This window comes from Elaeis guineensis, chromosome 12, assembly GCF_000442705.2.
Source record: "Elaeis guineensis isolate ETL-2024a chromosome 12, EG11, whole genome shotgun sequence".
Lineage (NCBI taxonomy): Eukaryota > Viridiplantae > Streptophyta > Magnoliopsida > Arecales > Arecaceae > Elaeis > Elaeis guineensis.
Genome location: NC_026004.2, coordinates 42,515,878 through 42,533,939, shown reverse-complemented (window position 1 = coordinate 42,533,939; position 18,062 = coordinate 42,515,878). Strand labels below are relative to the sequence as shown.

The 18,062-nt window shown below is 35.5% G+C and overlaps 1 pseudogene; it reads right to left on the bottom strand.

Moving 5' to 3' along the window:
• Positions 1-5,227: 5,227 nt before the first annotated feature.
• On the bottom strand, positions 5,228-17,578 carry LOC140852844 (zinc finger BED domain-containing protein RICESLEEPER 1-like; annotated as a pseudogene).
• Between the last annotated feature and the right edge of the window lie 484 nt (positions 17,579-18,062).

Below are 18,062 nucleotides of genomic sequence, written 5' to 3'. Positions count from 1 at the left end.
CTCTCCACTCAATTTTTGCATGTAATATGCTCCTTTAATCCCTTCCTTTCCATGAAAAACTTGGGTGAAACCTAGGTGCACAAAGAGAGGTATGGGTGGCACAAAATAAGGTAGAGTCCTAAGAGGTTTGGACTCTAACTTCCTATCCAATCTCTAACTCTATCCCTTCCCTATTTAAACACCACCTTGTGGGATGGTTTTATGGCTGAGATGAGAATCAGATTGATGCAAAAAGAGAGCCCCTTTTGTGCATGAAAAATCATGGGAGAGAGAGGGACGGCGTGATGGGTGTTGGTGCAAGGTATGTATCCCCATATCCTTTCTTTTTTACACAACCAAGTGTTGGTTGTTTGGACAATCTCTTCTCTCTCTTTTGTCCCTCTTTGGACATGGATGGTTCTTCTTCTCTTTATCCAAAAATTAGATAAAATTTTTACATCTTTATTATAAATATTTGGTGCATGAATTTTAAAAAGAAAAGAGAAGAAATTGTTCTTCTTATGATCTCTAGTGTAGAGATCAAGATCCTCCTATATCTTTTTCTTTTCTAAGAGTGTTTTGAGAGAAAAAAAGATTTTCAACCATCAAGATACGATCTCTATAAGGGAGCTAGCACCCTAATAAGATAAAAAGACTTCTGATCAAATTAGAGTCTCATGTAGATATCCGTATAGGTCGGATGCTTGTGCGGCTACAAGGGACCTTTGGAAGATATCCATGATCATTAATTCGCAGTGAAGATTGATCCATGCCAAGGTATGTTCTTAATTTATTTTTTTCTATTTGATTTTTGTATCTGAATCTTATCTCACATATGATGATCCTATTTATGGTTTGAAGATTTGATCTTATGCATGCTTAGATTAATTAGATTTAATCTAAAAATTTTTAAAATTCTGTTGCAAACTTATTTTGAAAAATTTGCATGTATGAAATCATGAAAATCCAACAATAATATCAGAACCATGAAATCCCAACAGTGATATTAGAGCCGCATCATATGCATGAGATTAGGATTTAGATTTAAAATCTGTAAAGAAAAATTTTAGATTTGAAAGATTTTGATGTCATTCTGACATAAGGTTGTCCTGGCATAGCTTGTTATGCTGTATAGTTGTCCTAAAATGATATTTAAATTTATAATTAAATTAGACTTTTAGATCTAATTTTTACAGCATATATGTGATATATATTTTGTTATTTAGATTTGAAAAGTATTTTGAAATCTATTTTGATTCATATATGTGATATATAAAAGTATGTTTAGGGCTAAAATTTATTTCTATGACCTGAATTTTTTTATGTATATGATACATATTTGTGTGCATGATTTGAAATTATTTTGAGATTAAATTTTACTTCTTCATGTAAAAAATTTAGATTTAAAATTTTAGATTTAAGATCTGAAATTAGTGTTTGGGCACGAGGGATTGGTCATGGGTAGATCAAATTAGGTCATGTAATTGGATTACATCAAAAGGTTTCTGATTTGATCATGTTGGGTCTAAATCAATTTAGTTGTTGATCAAACCAAATCATGTGTTGATTAAGATGAGGTCAATGAAACTCAAGATCATACAATTATTGTTGATCGAATTGATTAACACCCATATGTAGAATCGATTAACCTAAGGACCTAATTCAGCCCTATAGCTCAAATCTGATTCACCTAAACTAACCAATTAGATTAATTATCCAATTGGTGTCTAAGACAAGTAATTAAAAGGTGGTTATTTAATTAGTTCATTAGCTTATCTTATCAATTTATTGGTGTCTAAGAAAAGCAACGGGGGCACCCCCACCAATCTTCACTTACTTGGCTAATTTAGAAGGTTGAGTCTCAAATATGGTTGCTTGGTGGTTTGATTTAGCCCATGTCAATTAGATCAGCCATTTGATGATTGATTAGATGAGACCTAAATTTAAATCTCTCCATAAATATTAAGTGCAAGGTCTTTCATCGTTGCAGATGTGCAGGCATGCTACCAGCATTGATTTGTTGGAGTTTTATGATTTCATGTATGCATGATTTTATAAAACTAATATGCAGTAGAATTTAAAACTTTTTCAGATTAAATCTAATTTAATCTAATCATGCATAAGATCAAATCTTAAAATCATAAATAGAATCATCATATGTGAGATAAGATTTAGATACAGAAATCAAATAAAAAAAAATAAATATAAAACATACCTGGATATGGATTAATCTTCAATATGAACTGATGATCATGGATGTCCTTTGAAGGTCTCTTGTAGCCGCACAAGTGTCCGATCTCTATGGATATCCACACGAGACTCTGATCTAATCAGAAGTATTTTGATCTCACCGGAGTACTAGCTCTTTTTCAAAGATCGTATCTTAATGGTTAAAAATCTTCTTTTCTTCAAAGATACTCTTAGATAACAAAAAGATGTAGGAGGATCTTGATCTCTATGCTAGAGATCCTGAGAAGAATCCTTTCTTCTTTTTTCTTCCTAAAATCTATGTACCAAATCTCTACAATAGAGATGTAATAATTTTGTCTAACTTTTGGATAAAGAAAAGAGGAGACATCCATGTCTAAACATGGATAAGAGGTGGAAGATAAGATATTCTAACAACCAACAATTGGTTGTTGTAAGAAAAAAGGGATATGGAGTCTCATACCTCATGCCTTGGACCTATTCACCACCCCTTCTCTCCCTTATTTTTCTCCACGCACAAGAGCTTCTTTTGGGTGTCAAAACTTGATACTAATCCTCTCTTACACATCCCAAATTTCTAGGTATACATAGGCTAAGATGGAGTTTGAAATTGGATAGGATTCAAGAGTCCATAATGCCAAGGACTCTTATCCTTTTGATGCCGCCCACCCCAAAACTATTTCTGCCCAGATTTACATGGTAGAAAAGGAAGGAAATCTTTCTTTCTTACACACTAAAAAAAGAGTAGAAGTGGCATCAAAAAATAGTGGAGGCATGGGTTTATTTAGGCGCACAAAACTAGTTCAACGTGAAGTCTTTTTGGTGCAAGAAAAGGAAGAGTTTTAAACCCATGGGACTCTTGATTAATGTGGCTATTTTAAATCTAATTAAAATATCAATTAATCTTAATCATATTAAGACCAGATTAGACTCAAATAAATAAAAATCTAAATTTGATTTGAAATCCAATTAATTTAGATTAGATGTTTCCTAATTGGAGAAAGAATCTTAATCCTATTGGACTCTTTCTTGGTGCTTGACACAAACTCAATTTTTAATCCTAATCCAATTAGGATTTGGTGCACCTATGAAAATAAAGATTCTTAATCTAATTAAAAATTCAAATATCTTAGTCTAATTAAGAATTGGGTCAAATCCAAATCCTAATTCAACTGGGGCTAATCATCCGATCCCTTTAGGGTTATCCTATAACCCAGTTGGGGTTGATTAAATCAAATCCATAATGAGTCAAATTAAATTCAATTAAATTAGACTTAGTGCAAGCCCCATTGCTCAATTAAATTGAGTCAATTAGTAATCTAATTACTAATTAATCCTCCTATAACTTACTAACTCTTTAGTAAGTTACACAATGTAACATTTGCATTAGATCAATTATCAATCAAATTTAGGGTTTGAAGTGGGTCGGGCTAAGCCGGGCCACATCCTTATCCGAACCCGATCCATAATTTTTCTATGGGCTTCGGGCCGGGCTTCGACCTAAAAATTGTTCAAAACATGAGGCCCGAGCCTAACTCGGGCCCAAGCCCGAGCTTGGCCCGGGCCCAATCGGGCCAACCCTAACCTAATCGGCCTGGTTTGAATCTAATCGGGCCGGCCCGAACTGACAACAAAGTCACTTAGGTATTTGTGTAGGTAATCACTTGTCCTGATGTCTGACAACAAACTATTATAGATAAAGATTCAGCATAGAGAAGTAATAGAGATTTTAACAAAATATATAAATGGATAGCATAGAAAAATGATATATAACTAACTCAGCATGTATTCACAAAAATGCTCAGGAGATGCATTAACAATACTCTATTCCATACAGTCACTCTAATCAGAGGTCAAGTGCATCAAAATATATGATCTATAAATATTTCAACTCTACCATCTAAAGCTGCTATAATAAAGAAGAACAGGAGGCAGTAGACCAAAGAGCTTCGGCATGTTTCATGTGCACCCCAGTCCTTCAGGAACCCCTTAACTACAAATTATGTTCATTACCAGAATATTTCAATTCTCAAGCATAGGAAACTGAATTACTAAATTGTAAGAAATTATTTGGCCACCAAACTACTACTACAAATATTGGGAAAATAAAAACAAGCAAACAATTTTTGAATGACAAAGATAGCCTTAGAAGCTATGATTACAAATAGCTTAAGAAAATTCTGTTGCAAACTTGCACTGGCAGTGGCACAAGTTAGAGGCAAGAAAAGGACAGGTTCCTAAACTCCTCTCTCTGAAGGAAGCAACTTTTAAGGGCTACTAAGAAATACACTAATCCAACTTCTAAGACCTTCCTTCAAGCAAGCAAGACTTCAAAATCGAAGCTTGTTAGTTGGGCATCATTTTCATGTCAGAATCATATCTGTTCTGATTTGCAGAGTGTGGCCAATCAACGGGAGCAAATGTAGACTGAATGTGCTGGCTTGAATTTGTTGCAGGTACCACTTTGGTTGATGGGGCTACCAGGGTCATCAGATGATTCAATTGATGTCCCTTCAGAGGAAATTATATTTAATGCTTGTGTACATAAATATCACAATAGCTTCTATCTTAATACTTCAAAAATCATCCAAAATAAAGAATCCCAAGTAAGTAGCAGTTTGAACAAAATCTGCATGTAGATCTTCTTGTTACAATGTTACTACAATCTTCTTTCCCTAATTTTCCCACTACAGTCTTCTTGCAAAATAACAGCCAATTCATATGGAATAGCCTCATTAGTGCCCAAAAAAAAATCTACTTACTGAGCTGATTTGGCAATGAGATCAATCATTAGTGCCCATCTCGTTTGACACTTGTCACACACCAATTTTTAATTATTTAAAAGAAAGAGATTGATGAGCCCATACCAAAATACAAGAAGCACCCTCCATCATCATTCATTCATTATCATGAAAAACTGCATTTAAAATAAACTAAATAATTAGAAGATGAAGAAATTTAAATACAAAAATCTATAACTTCATATAGATTGAAATAAATTTTAAAGATGCTTACATAATATTACATCTATGTTCCAACTTTACTGCTTGGCTTGCTCTGGGGTGCCATCATCCGCAATTAAGTTACTTGTAACTGTTAACATATATATCAATCATAAATTTTTAAAATATAAATACTATAAGCAAATAAAAAATATAATATAAATTTAAAATATTTATATACCTTCATCATATTTTTCACGAAGCTAATCTTGAGTACAAACTAAGGTTTCAACAGTAGATGGGCTCAATCAACTCCGATACTGATCTACAACTCTACCATTAGTGCTGAATGCCGATTCTGATGAAACAGTAGAGATTAGAATAGCGAGAATATCTCTTACCATTCTCGATAATATAGGATAAACTACTACATTGCTCTTCCACCATGCCAAGATATCAAATTGTTTGCTCTCAAATCAAAAAGTACATCATCATCCAAATAACTATCTAGCTCTGATCTCTTTGGCCTTTTCGAAGAACTTTGATTTCTAAACTGAACAAAATCCATGCCAAATTTTATTTTACTCAAATTAAAAGAAGAAACTAAATTTATATCTTTTTATCCATCAAAACCAGCTGTTAGCTCACTTGAACCTATAGAAAGCTGCACTCTTGTTGCATTTGCATACTCATTATAAAATTTATAAAGGCAAGCACGAATATCATCAATCTTCTTCTTGCTCTTTTTTACATCAAATGCCATTTGATAATAAAACTCTATAAATATCAACTTTGACCTCAGATCCAAAATAGAAGCTATGACCAATAAAATATTGCATTGAGACCAATATTTGTTGAACTTCTTTTGCATCTCATTTGTCAACTACTTTAGTATATCATAATTATCATTGATATCAACACTCCCATTCATCAATAAAGCCCTAATTCTCCAAACTTCTTTTATGTAGAAATTAGATGTGGGATACTTATAACCAAAAAATATTTTAGTGGCATCTAGAAAGTCTTTTAAAAATTTAAGAATTACATCAGCTTGTTTCCATTCATCATTGCTAGGACATATGCATGAATGCTCAGTTGCATTCTAATAAAAATATCTTTATAAGTAATTACATCAGTCAACATTTCGTAAGTGGAATTTTATCTTGTAGCAACATCCAAATTGAGCCCTTTTTTAACAAGAAGTCTCATATGTTGTGTAATTTCATTAAATCCTTGCATTTGAGATGGAGATGCAGATACATATCTAATAATCTCTCTTATGCATTCAATAGCTTCATGAATTATTTTTATCCCATCCTGAACCATAATGTTAAATATATGTGCATAGCATCTAATATGATTATACTCTCCATTAAATAACATTTCGTAAGAAAAATAATCTTGAATTCTTCTAATTACAGCATCATTTGTGGAGCAATTATCTAAAGTAATAGCACATATTTTAGAATCTAGTTCCCATTCAAGAAGGCACTTTCCAATAGCATCTTCAATTGCAAAACTTGTATAAGGCTATGGTAGTTTCTTAAAACTAATTATCTTCTTATGCAGAATAAAGTCAGAATCAATATAATATGCCGTGAGAGAAATATAACCAATTTTTTGATTTGATGTCCAAATATCAGTAGTGAAACTAACTCGAAAACTTAATTTCTTAAATGTATCAAATAATTTTTTTCTTTCTACTTGGTATAAAGCTATACAGTCATTTCTTACTATCTTACTGTTAGATGTGTGCCCTAAATGTCAGATTGGCTAACACATTCCTATACAAATCTAAGGGTAAATTTATAATTTTAACTATAAATCAATAAATAGATTATTCTTCTATCACATTATGTACATTGTGTCTGTGATACATCCTTTGAGTTAGTAGAGATGTCAATTCATATTTTCAAGAGTTGAAAATTTAAGGCATGAATTTACATAACTAACTCATAAACAGCTCCTGACCATAGGATCATCACGAGGATGGTGATCGATCCGAAAGGTTGGTGTATGATCACTTTCTTAGGGTAGATGTGTCTTGAGTCTATGGTGTGGAGACACCGAAGTGAGAGTACAGGTATTCGTTCAGAATGAGAGTACTGAGTGTGACCATATCGAGCAGTCATAAGGAAGTCTACCTTCTCATCGATGACTAGCTCGATGCTGCAGTTGTGTGTCTAGTTCTTTGACCTGAGGTGCATCGACAGTTCATCTTGAGTGTGTTATAGTTTGACTATACCATAACTCGATCTTCTAGCCATTCAAAATCTTGAGATGTATGTTGGCTGTAGCATATTCATTATAGGAACCAGATCACACCAAGATGGAATCTATCAACCTCGGTAGATGAGAAGAGTAGTCCTAAGATGATCGAAAGATCGAGTCCTTAAATTCATGGCCATGGCAGAGTGAAATAATGAAAAAGAGTTTTCCATTGGAGTTTCACATCGGACTCGGATCGATCGATTGATTCATATGACTAATGTTGGATTTGACGAGTTTACCTTAACCCTAATTCAGTCGGAACTCATGATAGAGGAACTCAATCACACAGGTAGCTACACCGAGAGGTTCATCTTCAGCTCTGAGGGTTGCCACCATATACTACTAGGTGTCACTGGTGGATTTTAGGAGCAATTAGAATGATTTTGATGATCGATCATTCTAATTGTATGAATCAGAAGAGTTCTGGTCCATCGAAATGAGTTTTGATGATGTTGATGATGAGATCACGACATGTCTCATTACCATATGAAATTGAACCTAACTGGGTCACACTAACAAGAGTTAGGATCTAGATGTCATCAATTGGGCTAGCCTAATTAATTTGAATTAGATCCAATTATGTTCAAAGAAATTGTGCTAGCACACGATTGAGCCTAACTTTCTCCTCGTGTAATCTTTTCTATCTCGACTGAGCCAAATATGATTTGACTCACCCAGAGAATCTTGAGAAAGTTTTTCTTAGTCTAAATAAAGCTTGTCCAGCTTAGAAAAGTCTTATCTTAATTCATGAGATGAATTTAAGACAACACCTGCTAATTCATGTCACCTGCCATTTTTATTTTAGGACATTTGTCAAATGTTGACATATGGGTCTTAAAATGAAAGCCACTTGGCAAGAGCTCATTGGAGGATTTTTGTGGAATGTCCACATGCCAAATTCATATTAAATTGGGTACCATAATCAGATTATGGCGTGAACCCAATTGGATTAAGTGGGTGCCCCAAGTGGATAAGGATGGAGAGTCTTGATCAACATGGACTTGTTGGTGCCAACCTTCCTTTGTGCTTATCCAAAGTTGGTGCCAACTCTTGGAGAAATGGTGGGGTTCTTATCTGATGTGATTAGATGACATCATTCCATCAATCAAAATTTTTCTAAATTTATTGGAATTTTTTGATTGGTCAAATGATGTGGCACTGCGCAGCACAGCAGGGTCTATATGAACCCTGTCTGCGCCTAGGGTTTCATGTGATTGCACAAAACCCATTAAAGCTGCCACCCCTTTTCTCTTCTCCATGTCCCATATATAGCTCTCACTCTTCTCTTCACATCCAAGGAGTTGGACATCCATCTGGCAAAGGTCTAAGGCGTGGTGATGCCTTGAACAGGAAGGCTGCAGGACTTCTTCGACAGGTTGCTGCTCCAACTTCAGGAAGATTTTGAAGATCTTTCTAATCAGATTTAGCTTTGATTTTTAGAGTAGAGATTCATGAGGAGAAGATGATCCAGGTCCTACTTGAGTGGATACTGGTAGAGGCCAGACGATTGTGTGGCTAAATTAGAACTTCAGGCTTGCTGCGATCATCTATAGGGTAATCAGATTACCCTTGAGGTATTTCATGTTTCCTCATACTTTTAGATTTATTTTAGAATTAATATCAGATAATAAAATTAGATCTAGAGATTTAAATCTGAAATAAATATAGGATAATTTTTTTTAAAAATTATTCCATCCCAAATTTGATGAAATATGGAAGATCCTACAAGAAAAAAGGTGGTTTTTCCTTTCAACTGGTATCAGAGCCAGGTTCATGGCTCAATTTTAGATCTAATTTAGATCTGATTTTAATTTTAATTTATTTGATATTAAAAAATTTTAGATGTCACATCAAATATGATAGGATCTAAAATTAAAATATTTAAAATTAAATCTGAAAAGATCTAACATGCATGAGATGCATGACTAGACTAGGAATAGCTTTGATCTATGAATAGTCTTGTAAGTTTATGTTTTAATAAAATTAAAATATAATTTAGATCTAATTTATTCTTTATTTTTTTATGATATAAATATTATATTCAGATCAAAAATAAAAAATAAAAATTTAGATAATACATAAGATTGATCTGTTGCATGCCTAGACTAGTTATAGAATTGTTCTAGTAACTGTCTAAAATAAATTTTATGTTAAATAGTTCAATTTAAATTTTATTTTTCAGATATTATATGTGATGTACTAAATCTAAAAGCATGTTAATTAGATAAATTTTTGATACATGAGATGTATGCAAAGCATGTATTAGTTAGATCTTAAATTGTATATGTGATATGTAAATTTAGATCTAACTAGTTTTGTAGTTAAATTTATATTTCTGATTAAGGTGTTCCTCATGGCCATCTGGTCATAAGAATAAAGTAGGGTTTAAGACCCTCTCCTCCCATTCAATGGGGTGTTCTTATGGCATGTAGGGGTGCTGCACGTTCATCCTTAATCAGAAATCAAACTTACTTTTCTGCAAAACTCTAGATCCTGAAATCTTAGGATTTATTTTACATATTTTATTTATGAACCCAAGACTTAATTAATGAATTAAGCTTATAAAATTCAATTAGGTCTAAAATTGAGAATTTCAAATCTAAGTTATTTTCATAAAATTGGGTTTGGGCTTGGGTAGCTCAATTAGGTCTAGCGGTTGATCAAACCGAATCAACAGTTGGTTAGGCAGGATCATGAAAGCTAATAATTGACCAGCCTAATGAGATTAGGTCTGGGTCAAGGTCGAATCATATTTAGATGTGACTCGATCAAGTTAAGACCTAATTTGGCTTAGTGGTTAGAGCCTGGATTGTAGGCTAATCCAATTAGTTCTGGTTCGACAATTTGGTGTCTAAGGTAAGTTGGGCAGATGTGACCGACTGGTTTTTAATTGGGAGCTACTCGACTCGAATGCATTCTTGTCGAGTTAATGGCATATCCCTTCCACCGGTCTCACTTACCTGGCCATATGTGTCGATCCAGTTTTGATTAGAGGTGGCTAACAATTCGAGCTAACCCATGCCACTAGGTTAGTCATAATTGTTATGACTATGTCAAGCCAAGTTTAAAGAGACCTAAATCAAATCTCCCTAAAAAAATATTAAGTCTAGGTCTTCCACCATTGTGGATGTGCAGGCCCTTCCCGAGGTTGATTGTTCTCGGCTGGTTACAGTGGCTCAGTTGCATCGAAAAGATGCAACCATGTCCATTAGGCATTGGATGCTACGAATTAGAGGATGGGTTGGGCTTAATATTTCGGATACGGTGAGGGATCCAATCAGGAATCTAGTTCGTGTAAATGGTGGGTTTGACTTAACTAAGGATTGGAGCAATATTTTGGGCACGGTGAGCTTCATGAATTAGAGACCAAGTTTTGGATGCACTATGATTAGACAATCATTGGATAAGAGTTGTCCACTCATCGGTTGATCCATCACCAATAACTGTTAGGTGAGGTGATGAGCCAGTCGGTGAGACTGCACCACCCACTAGAAATCACTGATCACGGAGATTTTTACATCTCTACCAAGGGAGTGTAGGGATCTGAGAAAATAGTGGGAGCCTAATTTGTTTAAAAATGAAACTCCTAAATAAATTGGTTAAGTCTGATTACAAAATCTAACTAGAAACTTTTGACTCTCTACAGAAAACATGTCTACCTCAAACCCCCTGACCAAAATACTAGACACCCATAGATTGACTGGACCCAATTTCAAAGACTGGTTGAGAAACTACAGAATTATTCTGAATTTCAAAAAATTGACTCATATCTTGACCAGGACCCACCTGCCATGCCAACACGTCCGACTGCTGAACAGAGAGCATCTCTGAAAAAATGGATGAATGATGATAACAAAGCAAGGTACTACATGTTGGGTGCAATGTCTGATGACTTGCAGGCCAACATGAGAATATTTTGACTACCCACCAAATGTTGGCTCACCTACAAGAGTTGTCTGGTGAACAAAGTCACACAGCCAAGTATCAAGTCTGCCAAAAACTTTTTATGACTAAAATGCATGATGGGCAGTCAGTCCAAGATCATTGTTTGACAATGATCAAGGATCTTGAGGAGCTTGAGAAGCTCGGTGTCATCTTAGATAAGGATTTTTAGACTGATGTGATCCTTCAGTCCTTGTCTGATGCATATGGTCAGTTCATCATGAACTTTCATATGCATAAGATGTAGTGTACCTTGGCTGTGTTAATGAATATGTTGGTTATGGCTGAGCTTTCTATGAAGGGTTCAAAAGGCTCAGATCTTACTGTGGAGCAGACTTCTTCCAAGAGAAAGTTTTTTGGAAAGAAAAAGAAGTCTGCGAAGAAGCAGAAGGTGGATGGGAAGAAGAAGAAGATAGAATCGAAGAAGAAGGCTGCTGAAAAGAAAAAATATTTTCACTATCAATCAGACAGCCATTGGAAGCGAAACTGTCCTCTGTACCTGACCACCGTGAAGAATAAGAAGGATGGTCCTTCTAAAGGTATGCTCATTTTAGAATCTAATCTTAAGATTTCTTTTGTATCCAATTGGGTGCTTGACTCTGGTTCTAGTGCTCATTTGTGCACTTCTATGCAGGGTCTTGAGGAAAACAGGATGCTGAGGGATGGAGAGATGATCCTACACATCGAAAATGGAGCAAGAGTTGCTGCTGTGGCCGTGGGAACCTACCCTCTGCGATTACCATTAGGATTAGATTTAGTTCTTAGAGATTGTTATTATGTGCCTGCAGTAAGCAGGAATTTGATTTCTGTTTCATGTTTAGCATAAGAAGGCTATGTGATTAGCTTTCATAAGGACCATTGTAACATATTTTATGAAAATAATAAAGTTGCAAATGATTTTCTTATTAACGGTCTCTATCAGCTACATATTGATGTATCTGTATTTAATATCGAGCAAAATGTGGATGCCATGGGAATTAAAAGGCCTAGAGATAGTCTAAATGATAGGTATCTGTGGCACTTAAGGCTAGGTCATATAGCAGAAGACAGGGTTAACAAATTGGAGAAATTCGGACTGTTGAGTCCGTTGACTTTCGAGTCATATCCAGTTTGTGAATCATGCCTTCAAGGCAAAATGACCAAACTCCCTTTTGTGGGATATGGGGAAAGGGCCATAGACCTACTTGTCCTAGTACATACGGATGTGTGTGGCCCATTTGATGTGCCAGCTAGAGGCAACTATGTCTACTTCATTATCTTTACCGATGATATGTTTAGGTACGGGTATGTATTTCTCATGAAACACAAGTCTGAAGCCTTTGAAAGGTTCAAAGAATTCATACATGAAGTAGAAAAACAAACAGGAAAGCCCATTAAGGTTCTTCGATCAGATCGAAGAGGTGAATATCTTAATCAAGATTTTCTAGACTATCTTAAGGATAATGGCATAGTCTCTCAATGGACTCCACCTGGAACGTCATAACTCAATGGGGTTTCAAAACAGAGAAATCGGACCCTATTAGATATGATCCATTCCATGATGAGCTTCATGGACCTCCTTGAGTTTCTTTGAAGACATTATCTCATGACAGCAATATATGTATTGAATAGGATTCCATCTAAAATCATTCCTACCACATCATATGAGATATGACATGGTAAGAAGTCAAGTCTGAATCATCTTAGAATTTGGAGTTGTTCGGCTCATGTCAAGAGACAGCAGGCGAATAAGTTAGAGTTTAGATCTTTTAGAGCTCGATTTATAGGATATCCTAAAGAGTCATTAGGACACTATTTCTATATTTCGAAAGACCACAATGTGATTGTGAGTCGAAATGCTATTTTTCTTGAAAAATAGTTTATTCAAGATGGTGGCATCGGAAGAATAATTAAGCTCAAGAAGAATGTCTCCCAAGAGCAACGAGCTAAAGAACCTGAGGAACTCAATCAATTAGAACCAGTCCTAACACAACCTGTTCCACCTAAAAAATCGACTAGGGTTTTCTATCCTCCTGAAAGGTACTTAGGTACTATACAAGAAGATATAGAGGAAATGTTCGTCACAAAAAATCAGACTCATGGTGATGATCCCAAGACCTATGATGAGGTGATATCAGATATCAACTCCGAGAAATGGTTTGAGGCAATGAGATCAGAAATTGACTCGATGCACTCAAACCAAGTCTGGACCTTGGTAGATCCACCTGAAGGTATTGTACCTATTAGGTGTAAATGGATCTTCAAGAGAAAAATAGGTGCAGATGAAAATATGGAGACAGTCAAGGATAGGCTCATAGCGAAAGGTTATAGTCAACGCGAATGCATTGACTATCAGGATACCTTCTCACCCATAGCCATGCTAAAATCCATCCGCACATTGCTTGCTATTGCAGCCTATTTCGATTATGAAATATGGCAGATGGATGTGAAAACGGCATTCTTAAATGGACATCTTGAGGAAGATATCTATATGGAATAGCCAATTGGTTTCACATCCAGTGATGATGATCACAAGGTCTGCAAGCTGCAAAGATCCATTTATAGACTTAAGCAAGCATCTCAGAGCTAGAATACTCATTTCAATGATGTGATCAAAATATTTGGTTTCATCAAGAATGAGGAGGAACTATGTATGTTCAAAAAGGACAGTGGGAGCGCAGTTGTTCTCCTCGTATTGTACGTAGATGACATCCTCCTAATTGAGAATGACATTCTCATGTTGACCTCAGTCAAAGTATGGTTGTCTAAGGAGTTCTCTATGAAAGATCTAAGAGAGGTATCCTTTATACTAGGTATTATGGTCTATAGAGATAGACCAAATAGGATGCTAGGACTTTCACAGAAGATGTACATAGAGGAGGTGCTAAAAAGGTTTAGCATGGAAAACTCCAAAAGAGGTTTAGTACCTTTTAGACATGACATTCATCTTTCCAAGAAGATGTGCCCTAGCACACCTGAGGAGATTGAATGCATGAGCAAAATCCCTTATACGTCGGTAATAGGGAGCCTCATGTATGCCATGCTATGTACACGACCTGATATAGCCCATGCTGTGAGTGTCACAAGCAAATATCAGTCGAATCCAGGCGAAGAGCACTGGACTTCTGTGAAATGTATCCTTAAGTACTTGAGAAGAACTAAAGATATGTTTCTAGTCTTTGAGAATGGAGAACTCCAGATTTAGGGATATACAGACTCAGACTTTATGTCTGATATAGATGATTGAAAGTCGACATCTGGGAGTCTGTTCATTTGCAATGGTGGTGCAGTTAGCTGGAAGAGTTCCAAACAGACGGTGATTGCTGATTCCACATGGAGGCAGAGTATATTGCTGCATCAGAAGCTGCGAAGGAGGTATTCTGGTATAAAAAGTTTACCACAAAGCTTGGAATGATGTCATCGGATGTCATCCCTCTTTACTGTGACAATAATGGCACCATAGCCTTAGCTAAAGAGCCAAGATCTCACCAGAAGTTCAAGCACATCGAGCGATGATTCCATCGATCCGTGATTACCTCGAAAATGATTATGTCGAGGTTAAGAGAGTCGACTCCACAGATAATATGGCAGACCCACTGACAAAGCCATTAGGCCAGCAAAAGATCGAAGCCCACCTTGAGAAGATGGGACTTAGATATGTAGCCAATTGGCATTAGGTCAGGTGGGAGTTTGTTAGATGTGTGCCCTAGATGCCAGATTGGCTGACACATTCTTGTACAAATCTAAGGATAAATTTATAATTTTGACTATAAATCAATAGATGGTGTACGATCGCTTCCTTAGGGTAGATGTGTCTTGAGTCTATGATGTGGAGACACCGAAGTGAGAGTACAGATATTCATTGAGAATGAGAGTACTGAGTGTGACCATATCGAGTAGTCATAAAAAAGTCTAGCTTCTCGTCGATGACTAGCTCGATACCGCAGTTGTGTGTCTAGTTCTTTGACCTAAGGTGCATCGACAGTTCATCTTGAGTGTGTTATAGTTTGACTACATCATAACTTGGTCTCCTAGCCATTCAGAACCCTGAGGTGTATGTTGGCTATAGCATATTCATTGTAGGAACCAGATCACACCAAGATGGGATCTATCAACCTCGGTAGATGAAAGGAGTAGTCCTATAATGATTGAAAGATCGAGTCCTTAAGTCTATAGCTATGATAGAGTGAAATAATGAAAAAGAGTTTTTCATTGGAGTTTCACATCAGACTCGGATCGATCGATTGATTCATATGACTGATGTTGGGTTTGACAAGTTCACCTTAACCCTAATTCAGTTGGGATTCATGATAGAGGAACTCAATCACACAGGTAGCTACACGAAGAGGTTCATCTTCAGTTCTGATGGGTTGCCACCATATACTGCTAGGTGTCACTGGTGGATTTTGAGAGCAATTAGAATGATTTTGATGATCAATCATTCTAATTGTATGAATCAGAAGAGTTCTGGTCCATCGAAAGGAGTTTCGATGATGTCGATGATGAGATCACGACATGTCTCATTATCATATGGAATTGAACCTAACTAGATCACACTAATAAGGGTTAGGATCTAGATATCATCAATTGGGCTAACCCAATTAATTTGGATTAGATCCAACTAGGTTCAAAGAAATCGTGCTAGCACACGATTGAGCCTAACTTTCTTCTCATGTAATCTTTTCTATCTCGACTGAGCCAAATATGATTTGACTCACCCAGAGAACCTTGAGAAGGTTTCTCTCAGTCTAAATAAAGTTTGTCTAGCTCAAAAAAATCTTATCTTAATTCATGAGATGAATTTAAGACAACACCTGCTAATTCATGTCACCTGCCATTTTCATTTTAGGACATCTGTCAAATGTTGACATATGAGTCTTAAACTGAAGGCCACTTTGCAAGAGCTCATTGAAGGATTTTTTTGGAATGTCCACATGCTAAATCCACATTAAATTGGGTGCCATAATCAGATTATGGCGTGAACTCAATTGGATTAAGTGGGCGCCCCAAGTGGATAAGGATGGAGAGTCTTGATCAACATGGACTTGTTGGCGCCAACCTTCCTTTGTGCTTATCCAAAGTTGGTGCCAACTCTTGGAGAGAGGGTAGAGTTCTTATCTGATGTGATCAGATGACATCACTCCACCAATCAAAATTTTTTTGGATTTATTAGAATTTTTTGATTGATCAAATGATGTGGCACTGCGCAGCGCGGCAGGGTCTATATAAACCCTGTCTGTGCCTAGGGTTTCATGTGATTGTACAAAACCCATCAAAGCTGCTGCCCCTTTCCTCTTTTCCACATCTCATCTGTAGCTCTCACTCTCCTCTTCATGTCCAAAAAGTTGGACGTCCATCTGGCAAAGGTCTAAGGTGTGGTGATGCCTTGAACAGGAAGGCTGTAGGACTTCTTCGACAGGCTGCTGCTCCAACTTCAGAAAGACTTTGAAGATCTTTCTAATCATATTTAGTTTTAATTTTTGGAATAGAGATTTGTGAGGAGAAGATGATCTAGGTCCTATCTGAGTGGATACTGGTAGAGGCCAGGCGATTGCATGGCTAAATTAGAACCTCAGGCTTGCTGCGATAATCTATAGGATAATCAGATTACCCTTGAGGTATTTCATATTTCCTCATATATTTAGATTTATTTTAAAATTAATATTAGATAATAAAATTAGATCTAGAGATTTAGATCTAAAATAAATATAGGATAATTTTTTTAAAAATTATTCCATCTCAGATTTGATGAAATCTGGAAGATCCTACAAAGAAAAAGGTGATTTTTCCTTTCACTTACGACCAATAATATTAAACAACGACAGAACAGATCTCATAAAATTTGAAAAAATAGGATGCTCAATAATATAAAATGGAAGATCGGCACATATGATAAATTTTGCAAGCAATTTTCTACTCTCTTCTTGATTGAATTTAAAAGACTTCACCGAATCTTTTGAACTTGCTACTATCAACATTTGATTAGCTGGATTCTTTTGATATTTCTTGCAAATATTTTCAGGATGCCAGTTAAGATGACTTATTCCTCCTTTTGTACTACCACTTAATACCTTTTTATAATATTTGCATATAGCTATTGATCCATCAGATTTTCTTTCCTTGATAAAATGAGTCCATACCCAAGATCTTTTCTTAAAACTTTTGTCACAATCAATTTCAGAATTATCTTCATTTTTGTCACCTTCATTCCTTATATGTTCCATAGTCTCATTTTCATCCATTTTAGATTCAAACATCAGTAAAACAATTTGCATAAATAATATTATAAATTACTCAAAAGAACTACTTAATATCAAATTACAGTATAAATCAAAAACTATCAAAATAGAAAATCCAATAGAAAAAGTATTATAAACTGATCAACCAATACTTAATAGCACTATAGCAGTGCATGGCTAAAAGAAAATTTAAAATTTATGGCACCTGATATCAGTCAAAAACCTAAAAGATTAGATGAAACATTGAAACATAATGAGGATTTCAACGAAAAATAAAAATTTATGGGCAAAATAATTCTTAGAGTTAAATAACTTCTAATATCATGCAAATTCATAAATACTATCATACTGAGCATTTTTTGTTTTAACAATGCCCAATGCATCAATGCAAAGGCCTTGACAAATAAAGAGTTATGCAACAGCACCTGACACATAATAGATGAAAATGAAATCGCTAAATCACATAACAGTCATCCCATTTCAAGCATCTAATCTTGATGAG